The sequence below is a fragment of the Biomphalaria glabrata genome, chromosome 2 (genome assembly GCF_947242115.1).
Source record: "Biomphalaria glabrata chromosome 2, xgBioGlab47.1, whole genome shotgun sequence".
Lineage (NCBI taxonomy): Eukaryota > Metazoa > Mollusca > Gastropoda > Planorbidae > Biomphalaria > Biomphalaria glabrata.
In genome coordinates, this window is record NC_074712.1 from 34,450,533 (window position 1) to 34,466,294 (window position 15,762).

Genomic DNA, 15,762 nt, shown 5'->3' on the forward strand with positions numbered 1-15,762 from the left:
ACACCACGTACATCTAATCTACTTGACTGAGCACTAACCATATGTGTACTATTGTGTACACCACGTACATCTAATCTACTTGACTGAGCACTAACCATATGTGTACACCACGTACATCTAGTCTACTTGACTGAACACTAACCATATGTGTACACCACGTACATCTAATCTACTTGACTGAACACTAACCATATGTGTACACCACTTACATCTAGTCTACTTGACTGAGCACTAACCATATGTGTACACCACGTACATCTAATCTACTTGACTGAGCACTAACCATATGTGTACACCACGTACATCTAATCTACTTGACTGAACACTAACCATATGTGTACACCACGTACATCTAATCTACTTGACTGAGCACTAACCATATGTGTACACCACGTACATCTAGTCTACTTGACTGAACACTAACCATATGTGTACACCACGTACATCTAATCTACTTGACTGAGCACTAACCATATGTGTACACCACTTACATCTAGTCTACTTGACTGAACACTAACCATATGTGTACACCACGTACATCTAATCTACTTGACTGAGCACTAACCATATGTGTACACCACGTACATCTAATCTACTTGACTGAACACTAACCATATGTGTACACCACGTACATCTAGTCTACTTGACTGAGCACTAACCATATGTGTACACCACGTACATCTAATCTACTTGACTGAGCACTAACCATATGTGTACACCACGTACATCTAATCTACTTGACTGAACACTAACCATATGTGTACACCACTTACATCTAGTCTACTTGACTGAACACTAACCATATGTGTACACCACGTACATCTAATCTACTTGACGGAGCACTAACCATATGTGTACACCACGTACATCTAATCTACTTGACTGAGCACTAACCATATGTGTACACCACGTACATCTAATCTACTTGACTGAGCACTAACCATATGTGTACACCACGTACATCTAGTCTACTTGACTGAACACTAACCATATGTGTACACCACGTACATCTAATCTACTTGACTGAACACTAACCATATGTGTACACCACTTACATCTAGTCTACTTGACTGAACACTAACCATATGTGTACACCACGTACATCTAATCTACTTGACTGAGCACTAACCATATGTGTACACCACGTACATCTAATCTACTTGACTGAACACTAACCATATGTGTACACCACGTACATCTAATCTACTTGACTGAGCACTAACCATATGTGTACACCACGTACATCTAGTCTACTTGACTGAACACTAACCATATGTGTACACCACGTACATCTAATCTACTTGACTGAGCACTAACCATATGTGTACACCATTTACATCTAGTCTACTTGACTGAACACTAACCATATGTGTACACCACGTACATCTAATCTACTTGACTGAGCACTAACCATATGTGTACACCACGTACATCTAATCTACTTGACTGAACACTAACCATATGTGTACACCACGTACATCTAGTCTACTTGACTGAGCACTAACAATATGTGTACACCACGTACATCTAATCTACTTGACTGAGCACTAACCATATGTGTACACCACGTACATCTAATCTACTTGACTGAACACTAACCATATGTGTACACCACTTACATCTAGTCTACTTGACTGAACACTAACCATATGTGTACACCACGTACATCTAATCTACTTGACTGAGCACTAACCATATGTGTACACCACGTACATCTAATCTACTTGACGGAGCACTAACCATATGTGTACACCACGTACATCTAATCTACTTGACGGAGCACTAACCATATGTGTACACCACGTACATCTAATCTACTTGACGGAGCACTAACCATATGTGTACACCACGTACATCTAATCTACTTGACGGAGCACTAACCATATGTGTACACCACGTACATCTAATCTACTTGACTGAACACTAACCATATGTGTACACCACGTACATCTAATCTACTTGACTGAGCACTAACCATATGTGTACACCACTTACATCTAATCTACTTGACGGAGCACTAACCATATGTGTACACCACGTACATCTAATCTACTTGACGGAGCACTAACCATATGTGTACACCACGTACATCTAATCTACTTGACTGAGCACTAACCATATGTGTACACCACGTACATCTAATCTACTTGACTGAGCACTAACCATATGTGTACACCACGTACATCTAATCTACTTGACTGAACACTAACCATATGTGTACACCTCGTACATCTAATCTACTTGACTGAACACTAACCATATGTGTACACCACGTACATCTAATCTACTTGACTGAGCACTAACCATATGTGTACACCACGTACATCTAATCTACTTGACGGAGCACTAACCATATGTGTACACCTCGTACATCTAATCTACTTGACTGAACACTAACCATATGTGTACACCACGTACATGTAATCTACTTGACTGAGCACTAACCATATGTGTACACCACGTACATCTAATCTACTTGACGGAGCACTAACCATATGTGTACACCACGTACATCTAATCTACTTGACGGAGCACTAACCATATGTGTACACCACGTACATCTAATCTACTTGACTGAACACTAACCATATGTGTACACCACGTACATCTAATCTACTTGACGGAGCACTAACCATATGTGTACACCACGTACATCTAATCTACTTGACTGAGCACTAACCATATGTGTACACCACGTACATCTAATCTACTTGACGGAGCACTAACCATATGTGTACACCACGTACATCTAATCTACTTGACTGAACACTAACCATATGTGTACACCACGTACATGTAATCTACTTGACTGAGCACTAACCATATGTGTACACCACGTACATCTAATCTACTTGACGGAGCACTAACCATATGTGTACACCACGTACATCTAATCTACTTGACTGAACACTAACCATATGTGTACACCACGTACATCTAATCTACTTGACTGAGCACTAACCATATGTGTACACCACGTACATCTAATCTACTTGACGGAGCACTAACCATATGTGTACACCACGTACATCTAATCTACTTGACTGAGCACTAACCATATGTGTACACCACGTACATCTAATCTACTTGACTGAACACTAACCATATGTGTACACAACTTACATCTAGTCTACTTGACTGAACACTAACCATATGTGTACACCACGTACATCTAATCTACTTGACTGAGCACTAACCATATGTGTACACCACGTACATCTAATCTACTTGACGGAGCACTAACCATATGTGTACACCACGTACATCTAATCTACTTGACGGAGCACTAACCATATGTGTACACCACGTACATCTAATCTACTTGACGGAGCACTAACCATATGTGTACACCACGTACATCTAATCTACTTGACGGAGCACTAACCATATGTGTACACCACGTACATCTAATCTACTTGACTGAACACTAACCATATGTGTACACCACGTACATCTAATCTACTTGACTGAGCACTAACCATATGTGTACACCACTTACATCTAATCTACTTGACGGAGCACTAACCATATGTGTACACCACGTACATCTAATCTACTTGACGGAGCACTAACCATATTTGTACACCACGTACATCTAATCTACTTGACTGAGCACTAACCATATGTGTACACCACGTACATCTAATCTACTTGACTGAGCACTAACCATATGTGTACACCACGTACATCTAATCTACTTGACTGAACACTAACCATATGTGTACACCTCGTACATCTAATCTACTTGACTGAACACTAACCATATGTGTACACCACGTACATCTAATCTACTTGACTGAGCACTAACCATATGTGTACACCACGTACATCTAATCTACTTGACGGAGCACTAACCATATGTGTACACCTCGTACATCTAATCTACTTGACTGAACACTAACCATATGTGTACACCACGTACATGTAATCTACTTGACTGAGCACTAACCATATGTGTACACCACGTACATCTAATCTACTTGACGGAGCACTAACCATATGTGTACACCACGTACATCTAATCTACTTGACGGAGCACTAACCATATGTGTACACCACGTACATCTAATCTACTTGACTGAACACTAACCATATGTGTACACCACGTACATCTAATCTACTTGACTGAGCACTAACCATATGTGTACACCACTTACATCTAATCTACTTGACGGAGCACTAACCATATGTGTACACCACGTACATCTAATCTACTTGACGGAGCACTAACCATATGTGTACACCACGTACATCTAATCTACTTGACTGAGCACTAACCATATGTGTACACCACGTACATCTAATCTACTTGACAGAGCACTAACCATATGTGTACACCACGTACATCTAATCTACTTGACTGAACACTAACCATATGTGTACACCTCGTACATCTAGTCTACTTGACTGAGCACTAACCATATGTGTACACCTCGTACATCTAATCTACTTGACTGAGCACTAACCATATGTGTACACCACTTACATCTAATCTACTTGACTGAACACTAATCATATGTGTACACCTCGTACATCTAATCTACTTGACGGAGCACTAACCATATGTGTACACCTCGTACATCTAGTCTACTTGACTGAACACTAACCATATGTGTACACCTCGTACATCTAATCTACTTGACTGAGCACTAACCATATGTGTACACCACGTACATCTAATCTACTTGACTGAGCACTAACCATATGTGTACACCTCGTACATCTAATCTACTTGACTGAGCACTAACCATATGGGTACACCACGTACATCTAATCTACTTGACTGAGCACTAACCATATGTGTACACCTCGTACATCTAGTCTACTTGACTGAGCACTAACCATATGTGTACACCTCGTACATCTAGTCTACTTGACTGAACACTAACCATATGTGTACACCACGTACATCTAATCTACTTGACTGAACACTAACCATATGTGTACACGACGTACATCTAATCTACTTGACTGAGCACTAACCATATGTGTACACCACGTACATCTAAACTTCTTGACGGAGCACTAACCATATGTGTACATCTCGTACATCTAGTCTACTTGACTGAACACTAACCATATGTGTACACCACGTACATCTAATCTACTTGACTGAACACTAACCATATGTGTACACCTCGTACATCTAATCTACTTGACTGAGCACTAACCATATGTGTACACCACGTACATCTAGTCTACTTGACTGAGCACCAACCATATGTGTACACCTTGTACATCTAATCTACTTTACTGAGCACTAACCATATGTGTACACCATGTACATCTAATCTACTTGACGGAGCACTAACCATATGTGTACACCACGTACATCTAATCTACTTGACTGACCACTAACCATATGTGTACACCACGTACATCTTATCTCTTTGACGGAGCACTAACCATATGTGTACACCACGTACATCTAATCTACTTGACTGAGCACTAACCATATGTGTACACCACGTACATCTAATCTACTTGACTGAACACTAACCATATGTGTACACCACTTACATCTAGTCTACTTGACTGAGCACTAACCATATGTGTACACCATGTACATCTAATCTACTTGACTGAGCACTAACCATATGTGTACACCACGTACATCTAATCTACTTGACTGAGCACTAACCATATGTGTACACCACGTACATCTAATCTACTTGACGGAGCACTAACCATATGTGTACACCACGTACATCTAATCTACTTGACTGAGCACTAACCATATGTGTACACCACATACATCTAATGTACTTGACTGAACACTAACCATATGTGTACACCACTTACATCTAGTCTACTTGACTGAGCACTAACCATATGTGTACACCACGTACATCTTATCTACTTGACTGAGCACTAACCATATGTGTACACCATGTACATCTAATCTACTTGACTGAGCACTAACCATATGTGTACACCACGTACATCTAATCTACTTGACTGAGCACTAACCATATGTGTACACCACGTACATCTAATCTACTTGACGGAGCACTAACCATATGTGTACACCACGTACATCTAATCTACTTGACTGAGCACTAACCATATGTGTACACCACATACATCTAATGTACTTGACTGAACACTAACCATATGTGTACACCACTTACATCTAGTCTACTTGACTGAGCACTAACCATATGTGTACACCACGTACATCTTATCTACTTGACTGAACATTAACCATATGTGTACACCACGTACATCTAATCTACTTGACTGAACACTAACCATATGTGTACACCACGTACATCTAATCTACTTGGCTGAACACTAACCATATGTGTACACCACGTACATCTAATCTACTTGACTGAACACTAACCATATGTGTACACCACGTACATCTAGTCTACTTGACTGAACACTAACCATATGTGTACACCACGTACATCTAGTCTACTTGACTGAACACTAACCATATGTGTACACCTCGTACATCTACTATACTTATCAGATCACAATGACCTGTACAACTGGATATTGAAAGAAATATGAGTGGCTGATCTCGTCACCGGAGTTCGCGGTAATTAAACATATCTTCGTCTTGTCTCCCTTTCCTTCTACGCTAGATAGGGTTAGACTTCGTAATTGGAGTCGTTCTGAAGCTCTCCTATGTCAGTTTAATTCGCTGTATCTCAACTCTAGGAAGTCTTGTCACATTAGAATGGAGTTCGTATTTAGAAGGGAAAATGTACACTATATTGCAGTCGAGCAATCACAAAAGTACAAGGGCTACTTTTTGTATGTCGTCTGAATGTGGTTTAGAATTTCCTACAAAATTGAGAATCCTTGTTGATCTATGTAAAAGAGTATTGTCCAGATATCTATTTCGTATCACTATTACGAATCAGTGAAGTCTAAAGTGTATACAACACTATTTCTTCACTAATGGGTGGAAGATAGGGGAAACTCGGATTTCGGAAAGTTATAGGAAATGTTAGATTCGTGTCTTTGTTATTGTTTGTTTTAGCGATTGAAATTGTCGACATTTCTTGTTTTTGACATTTAACCTAATCCTGACTGTTTGTTGGTGGTGATTATTCGGTGTTTTTATCCACCACCCTTAGAGGACATGTGTGGGGTTGGGGGGGGGGGAATAGTTCCCCGTGTGACAAGTGGGCGTCCTGAGGTAACAATGATCGCACTGATTTAAAGTTACACCAGATGCTTTTTTTCTGTCGTAATTGGTCTAGATATGAGTGTCATTAGATAGTGGCTATTTAGTGGCACACTATGGACTAGCAATGTAGATGGTATAAGATACAAATATCTCATTAATTATAAATACTAATTAGATTTGTTTACATTGGAAAAGTCAATCTCATCGAGTCCGTCTACTTTTTATATTTGACTTCAGAGAAGAGCGGCATAGGACTCGACCAGGAGTTCGTTAAAAAAAAACAGCGCAGAAAATGTTTTCTGTCCCTGTGGTTATTTCAATGTACATTCAGTTTTACAATCTTAAGTAACAGAACGACCTGAGCAGTAGAGTGGATGCGTGCTAAATTGTATGTCCCGGACTCACATATTGATATCAGGTTTGTAAAGCGCTAGACTTATTCATCCATTGTTAGTGAGCTCGAAATCCGCTCAAGCATAGATACCTGTTAAACTGAATTTAGGAATTGTGGATGAATCTTTCCTATGAAGCCAGTTAAAGATTTTCTACTTTCTCCAGCTTTGATTAAACTTATCCATGAGCCTGTTGAGTTAATTCTCTCAGTTAGTTGTAGATTTATTGGCGTTTGAAATTGGGAAACTTGTGAAGTTGTTAGGAAGTTTTTCTCGTCTTGTCAGAAAGTATTTCGATCGGACATAGTTAATTCAAGTTCTACCTCTAAACTTATATTAGCTCTACCTTTAAACTTATATTAGTTCTGCCTCTAAACTTATATTTGTTCTGCATCTAAACTTATATTAGTTCTGCCTCTAAACTTATATTTGTTCTGCATCTAAACTTATATTAGTTCTGCATCTAAACTTATATTAGTTCTGCATCTAAACTTATACTAGTTCTGCATCTAAACTTATATTAGTTCTACCTTTAAACTTACATTAGTTCTACCTTTAAACTTATATTAGCTCTGCCTTTAAACTTATATTAGTTCTGCCTCTAAACTTATATTAGTTCTGCATCTAAACTTAGATTAGTTCTGCATCTAAACTTATATTAGTTCTGCATCTAAACTTAGATTAGCTCTACCTTTAAACTTATATTAGCTCTGACTTAAAAGTACTTCCGACCCAACCAAAATGCTTGATCTCAAAACACTTAAAGACAGTTTATGTGGAAACACAAACTCAAAATCGTCTCCCGAAGTGGTCCACCCAGACAAGAAAAAAGGCAGGTTTCAATATTTTCAGAAGAATATCGGTATTCAATTCTATCAGAAGTGGTCCACCCAGGCATGTAAAATGTCAGGCTTCAATATTTTCAGAAAGAATATCATAATGAAATTCTATCTAAGGCAAATGGCAGAGAAGAATGGAGAAAGAATGTTGACAGATCCTGTGTGGTGCCCCAGCAGACCAAGGGATAGGTGAAAGTGAATGTGAAGTTAGATGTGAACCTGGCCTAACTGATGTCTTATAATGAGTATCTAATTGATCTAATTGTTTTGCAATGGGTCAATCAGCCTCAGTAAAAAAAAAAAAAAAACATTTCGTAAAAAAAAAAAAAATAATTCCTTTAGTTTTGTCTTCCATTAATCCGTGGGCATTCTGCAGTTCATGCAATAAATATGAAAAACTACTTATTATCGGCCCCCGAAAGGGGAAAAGACGCTATTAGTTTTGTGTGGCCTGTCTGTCCGTCCGTCTCGTTTAGATCTCAGAAACTAGAAGAGAAAATGAAAATCGGGACGGACGGACCGAAAGACGGACAGACAGGTCACACAAAACTAATAGCGTCTTTTCCCCTTTCGGGGGCCGCTAAAAAAAAAAGGTAGATTTCAATACTGCCACTAAAACTGTTTGAACTGTTGCTGTGGGCATGGACGGAACTAGATATTGTCATGTGATAGGAAATCGTGACTTAGTTCTACTCGAGTGTCTTATTGTGTCATACTCCAACGTTTAAAAGATAGTCACTGAAGAGAAATATGGAAGAGAAATGAAAAGATATGATACAAAAAGGAAACTAATCTCCGCGATTATTCTCGTGTACTAAGGTCTAGGCAGCGAACTATTTACAAAGAATCACATATTGCTTCCATACACATGTGGGGTGTTAAAGAGATTCACTTTTTTGCCCTTCACGCGTTCTCCTAGGTACATACTCTAGCAGACACTACACACCTTAGTTCAACATCATGGCGTTGTGATTGTTTTGATGTTGTCTAGTCCTGAACCAAATATATTTTTAATTGTAGGCGACTTTTTCTCTCTCTCTCACACACACACACACACACACCGAGTGATGTAAGTATCATATTTACGTGCTCGCAATCATCTACCTACACACACACACTCCCAACAAACTCACTTTGTCCTCTAAGGCACATTCCTCGTCCCATATGCTAGGACAAATTTGTACAAATACTCCTTCTTCCCTAGTGCTATTAGAGCATGGAATGGGTTGCCTGAGCTAGCCAGGAAAACCAGTGACTTGGCAGAATTTAAGTCATTGGTTAATATGCATGACTAAATGCATGACGCGTAGGACGTAATCATCTTCTTTTTTGAAGTAACGTCTGTATTATATAAGATCTCAGTAGTCACAATAATTGAACCAAAAGAAGGTCTAGGGAGTTTGATCTGAGGAGCACACAACAAGAGAACAATGGAAGGCGAGTCTGTTTTTGTTTTGTTTTTTTAAGCTGAGAGCAACTTTGGACTATGGAAAAATTAAAACCCCAGATTGAGAAATGAGGAATGGAGAAAGACAGTCGACAGATCATGTGTGGTGACCCAACGTTGAAACCGACTGAGGGATGGGTGAGGGTGGGAATTGTACATACTTATGCTAGGATGACCTCGCCAAAGTTTTGGTCTCCATTTATTGTGTGTGTGTGTGGTTTCTCCTCTTGTCCATTCTTCTCTTGGTTTCCTCTCATTGTAATGAAGTTTGTAGTGAATCTTTGATTTGTATTACTATTTCATATCTTCAATAAGCGTTGGTGTATATTTTTTCCTTGTCACAGTAAGCCATTGCATTCTAGTCTTCTAGTAAATAACGTGATAGCTGGGATATTTTCTCTTTCTATCTTTCATTTTAAATATTTTAATTACTTGTCGACTTTTTAAAGTTATAAATCTTTAATTTAAATGACAATGCATCAAATCAAACTGGAAATGTTTCACTTGCTACAAGCGTAACATGTTTTACGTATCAAGTTTTAATAAAGTAATAAATTAGCGTGATGAAAAAAATAAATATATATGTATATATTGTCGGTCGCCTGCCAGCACCACGTGACTATGTTGCTGAATTATCGGGTATTTATGTAGAATAGGATGATTTAGATGAAGGGATGGAAATGTAAACAACTGGTGTGCTGAACCAGAGGTCGTAGGGTTTGAATCTAGAATCTTGCGAGTTAAGCTTTGAGTACTCTTCTGACTACTAGCATCATTAAATGAGGCATTCAGGTCCAAGTGGATGAATACAGGCCAGTAAGGACGAATACAGGTCATTGTGGATGAATACAGGCCAGATTGAAGGAGTACAGGCCAGAGTGGAGAAATACTGTCCAAGTGGACTAATTCAGGTCAAAGTCTGTGAATACAGGTCAGTAAGGAATGAATACAGGTCATTGTATCAATGTTGTTTCAAAGCGTCAACAGACATTTGTCCCCTATAATTATAGGACTGATAAAATATGCTTGGGTTTTGTCCATGACGACCTGATGTACCTCTTGATCTCCAGAGTATAAGAAAATATTACCTATGCTATAACCTATGCCACGGACTCAATTTTTTTTTTCCAAAACTGTTCTAGAGTTGCTACTATTCACTGAGTCTGTTATGCACCGTATATCTCATTGGATTAAAAATTTTGTAAGTTAAAAGATCACTTCTAAGATAGCATCTGTTAATGTCAACTTACTAATTAGATCTTCTAAGTAGAGGTCTGTTCACTAGACGTACCAAATAGACCTATTAACTAGGAATGTTAAACCCTTTAATGATGTCAGTTTGTTCCTCGTTGCATTTATTGAGCTCAATACATTCAATTAAACAAGTTCAGCGTCATGGTTCTTCTTACTGTGAACAAGTTCAGCGTCACTTCTCACTGTGAACAAGTTCAGCGTCATGGTTCTTCTTACTGTGAACAAGTTCAGCGTCACTTCTCACTGTGAACAAGTTCAGCGTCATGGTTCTTCTTACTGTGAACAAGTTCAGCGTCACTTCTCACTGTGAACAAGTTCAGCGTCATGGTACTTCTCACTGTGAACAAGTTCAGCGTCATGTTACTTCTCACTGTGAACAAGTTCAGCGTCATGGTACTTCTCATTGTGAACAAGTTCAGCGTCATGTTACTTCTCACTTTGAACAAGTTCAGCGTCACTTGTCACTGTGAACAAATTCAGCGTCATGGTACTTCTCACTGTGAACAAGTTCAGTGTCATGGTACTTCTCACTGTAAACAAGTTCAGCGTCATGGTACTTCTCACTGTGAACAAGTTCAGCGTCATGGTACTTCTCACTGTGAACAAGTTCAGCGTCACTTGTCACTGTGAACAAGTTTAGCGTCACTTGTCACTGTGAACAAGTTCAGCGTCATGGTACTTCTCACTGTGAACAAGTTCAGCGTCATGGTACTTCTCACTGTGAACAAGTTCAGCGTCATGTTACTTCTCACTGTGAACAAGTTCAGCGTCATGTTACTTTTCACTGTGAACAAGTTCAGCGTCATGGTACTTCTCACTATGAACAGATTCAGCGTCATGGTACTTCTCACTGTGAACAGATTCAGCGTCATGGTACTTCTCACTGTGAACAAGTTCAGCGTCATGGTACTTCTCACTGTGATTAAGTTCAGCGTCATGGTACTTCTCACTGTGAACAAGTTCAGTGTCATGGTACTTCTCACTGTGAACAAGTTCAGCGTCATGGTACTTCTCACTGTGAATAAGTTCAGCGTCATGGTACTTCTCACTGTGAATAAGTTCAGCGTCATGGTACTTCTCACTGTGAACAAGTTCAGCGTCATGGTACTTCTCACTATGAACAGATTCAGCGTCATGGTACTTCTCACTGTGAACAGATTCAGCGTCATGGTACTTCTCACTGTGAACAGATTCAGCGTCATGGTACTTCTCACTGTGAACAAGTTCAGCGTCATGGTACTTCTCACTGTGAACAAGTTCAGCGTCATGTTACTTCTCACTGTGAACAAGTTCAGCGTCATGGTACTTCTCACTGTGAACAAGTTCAGCGTCATGTTACTTCTCACTGTGAACAAGTTCAGCGTCATGGTACTTCTCACTGTGAACAAGTTCAGCGTCATGTTACTTCTCACTTTGAACAAGTTCAGCGTCACTTGTCACTGTGAACAAATTCAGCGTCATGGTACTTCTCACTGTGAACAAGTTCAGTGTCATGGTACTTCTCACTGTAAACAAGTTCAGCGTCATGGTACTTCTCACTGTGAACAAGTTCAGCGTCATGGTACTTCTCACTGTGAACAAGTTCAGCGTCACTTGTCACTGTGAACAAGTTTAGCGTCACTTGTCACTGTGAACAAGTTCAGCGTCATGTTACTTCTCACTGTGAACAAGTTCAGCGTCACTTGTCACTGTGAACAAATTCAGCGTCATGGTACTTCTCACTGTGAACAAGTTCAGTGTCATGGTACTTCTCACTGTAAACAAGTTCAGCGTCATGGTACTTCTCACTGTGAACAAGTTTAGCGTCATGGTTCTTCTCACTGTGAACAAGTTCAGCGTCACTTCTCACTGTGAACAAGTTCAGTGTCATGATACTTCTCACTGTAAACAAGTTCAGCGTCATAGTATTTCTCACTGTGAACAAGTTCAGCGTCCTGGTACTTCTCACTGTGAACAAGTTCAGCGTCACTTCTCACTGTGAACAAGTTCAGCGTCATGGTACTTCTCACTGTGAACAAGTTCAGCGTCATGTTACTTCACACTGTGAACAAGTTCAGCGTCACTTGTCACTGTGAACAAGTTCAGCGTCGTGGTACTTCTCACTGTGAACAAGTTCAGTGTCATGGTACTTCTCACTGTAAACAAGTTCAGCGTCCTGGTACTTCTCACTGTGAACAAGTTCAGCGTCACTTCTCACTGTGAACAAGTTCAGCGTCATGGTACTTCTCACTGTGAACAAGTTCAGCGTCATGGTACTTCTCACTGTGAACAAGTTCAGCGTCATGGTACTTCTCACTGTGAACAAGTTCAGCGTCACTTCTCACTGTGAACAAGTTCAGCGTCACTTCTCATTGTGAACAAGTTCAGCGTCACTTCTCACTGTGAACAAGTTCAGCGTCACTTGTCTTTGCGAACAAGTTCAGCGTCACTTCGCACTGGCCCCATTATTCTCGTGACAAGCGACTTAAAACTTTTGGAGTTCAGTAGCTAAGCGAGAGAAAAAATGATCGACGGAAAGATAACCACGTGACCACATGAATCCGAGATTGAAAGAAGGTTCATCCACTTAACTCATCGCATAACGGTAAATGTCATTCGGGGGGGGGGGGGGGGGGGGCTAGGTCTTTGACCTTAGACTGGCGGTTCGCAGTGAAGGCGGTGTTTCCCCGACATTACCTTGGGGAACGTTCCTATAGTACGTAACGACTAAAGGAGGGAAAAGGGGGGGGGGGTATAGAAATTTGTTACATGAGGTGGGCGGGAAGGGATCAGAAGATTTGTTAAAGTTACACTGTGATGGGAATTTTCAACAAATACTTTGTAATTCCTAAAGTTTCATCCGATCCATTGTTCTGTTAAAAAAAAATCGTATTTTTCCTCCGATATTTCTTTAATTTTTATTTAGATTTTTTTTTTTTTCAGATTTTATTATTTTCCATTTTTGCGCACATTCTATTTACTCTATTTTTTACAATACCTCCATTCAAGTCATAACTTCATGGAACCTTCAGAAACCTAGAAAAAGCTTATCTCAAAAACGACTGTAACGAATTTCCTAGAAATGTAACAGTGGATGTATGTTGCTGAGACAAGAATTACTAGCTCGTTGTCTGCACGGGGAAAACTCTAGCTATCATTTTTCAGAGTAAAAAATAAATAAATGTAAATTAGGCTTGAGTACTAGACTTAGATCTAGGGCCAACATTGGTTTTGAAAGGACTATCGCCTGCTTGAAAGGACCATACGTTCGTGAATTTCCAAATGTAAGGCTTTATTGATTCAATCGTTTTTAATACATTAATGTTCACTGTTCAGGACAATTTTTCACATTGTCTCCTACGTCTAGATTTAAAGGCCTAAAATCCCTGGATCTATATCATTGGGATTATTCAATTTAAATAAACTGTTTATAAAATATAAAGTTGCTTTAGGTTTATCAATAGATTATCTAAGCTTTGCTTATATTTTTATGTAAATCTAATTATGGACTACGTCTAGATCTATACGTAGAAGTGATTGTTTTTCTTTTAAAAATTAATGAATGAACAACATTTTTCTTACCCCGCCCCCCTTCTCGCAGAGAAAGACTCCTGGTTAAGCGAATGTATAGATCTAGTGCACGTCCTACTAGTCCAATGATACGCATTCAGATCTAGACTTAGAAGACAGTGTTCCTGAACATTAATTGATTCAACTCTCCAGTCAGAAAAGTCTTGCATTCGGAAATTCCAAGAACGTGAAAGTCCTGTTAAAACATATTATGTAGAATATTGTGTATGTAGAATATTGTGTAAGCATATATAGTATTGCGTAAGCATATATAGTATTGCGTAAGCATATATAGTATTGTGTAAGTATGTAGAGTATTGTATCTAGTATTGTATCACTAAACCATTCACTGATAGTATTGTATCACTAAACCATTCACTGATAGTATTGTATCACTAAACCATTCACTGATAGTATTGTATCACTAAACCATTCACTGATAGTATTGATAATGTTATATCAACAAACGATCACGACACTTAAGAGTTGAACAATTCTCTGGTGTTTTCTTATGAAGTAATTCATACCAGACTCTTAGCTTGTCTTACCCAGAGGTATGTTGTCCCGGTCAGTCTCCTGGCTGTCACTTGTCAAATAGAAATTGATTTTAGTTTGCAAAATTTGTTTTTCAAATAGCCCATTTACAGAATATGGAAAATACCAAATATCTGTAGAATCTTTTTCTTACACGTTTGAAATGCTAGTGTTTACAAAGCCAGAGCTACTACTTTGCAATAAAATAAAAGAATCATTTGATTTCAATGACAAGAACTTTACATACACGAGTTCAACAATTGAATTGACTTGGAAGTAATAGAGACGTCACAGACTCAAGTGATACATCTAGTTTGTTCCTGCCAACTTTTAGTTTGTTCCTGCCAACTTTTAGTTTGTTCCCCTGCCAACTTTTAGTTTGTTCCTGCCAACTTTTAGTTTGTTCCTGCCAACTTTAAGTTTGCTCCTGCCAACTTCTAGTGTATATTACCTTCCACAGTGTGTGAGATTTACTTAGCATGGACTCGATCAAATGTTTGATTTTACATGAAGGATGATTTTTGTTTTGTTTTGTTTCTTAATGAAAACCTTTACTGCATAGTTATTACCTTTAATTCCAACCGAGCATGTCGCGAAACGCAG

At 39.1% G+C, this 15,762-nt stretch overlaps 2 protein-coding genes across 15 annotated transcripts in view; one reads left to right on the plus strand and one right to left on the minus strand.

The window, feature by feature from the left end:
* The window catches only part of LOC106069732 (RUN and FYVE domain-containing protein 2-like), a 112,343-nt gene that overhangs the window by 41,616 nt on the left and 54,965 nt on the right, over positions 1-15,762 (plus strand). The window lies entirely within an intron of this gene.
* The window catches only part of LOC106069735 (uncharacterized), a 39,273-nt gene that overhangs the window by 14,031 nt on the left and 9,480 nt on the right, over positions 1-15,762 (minus strand). The gene's annotated exons all lie outside the window — the stretch shown is intronic.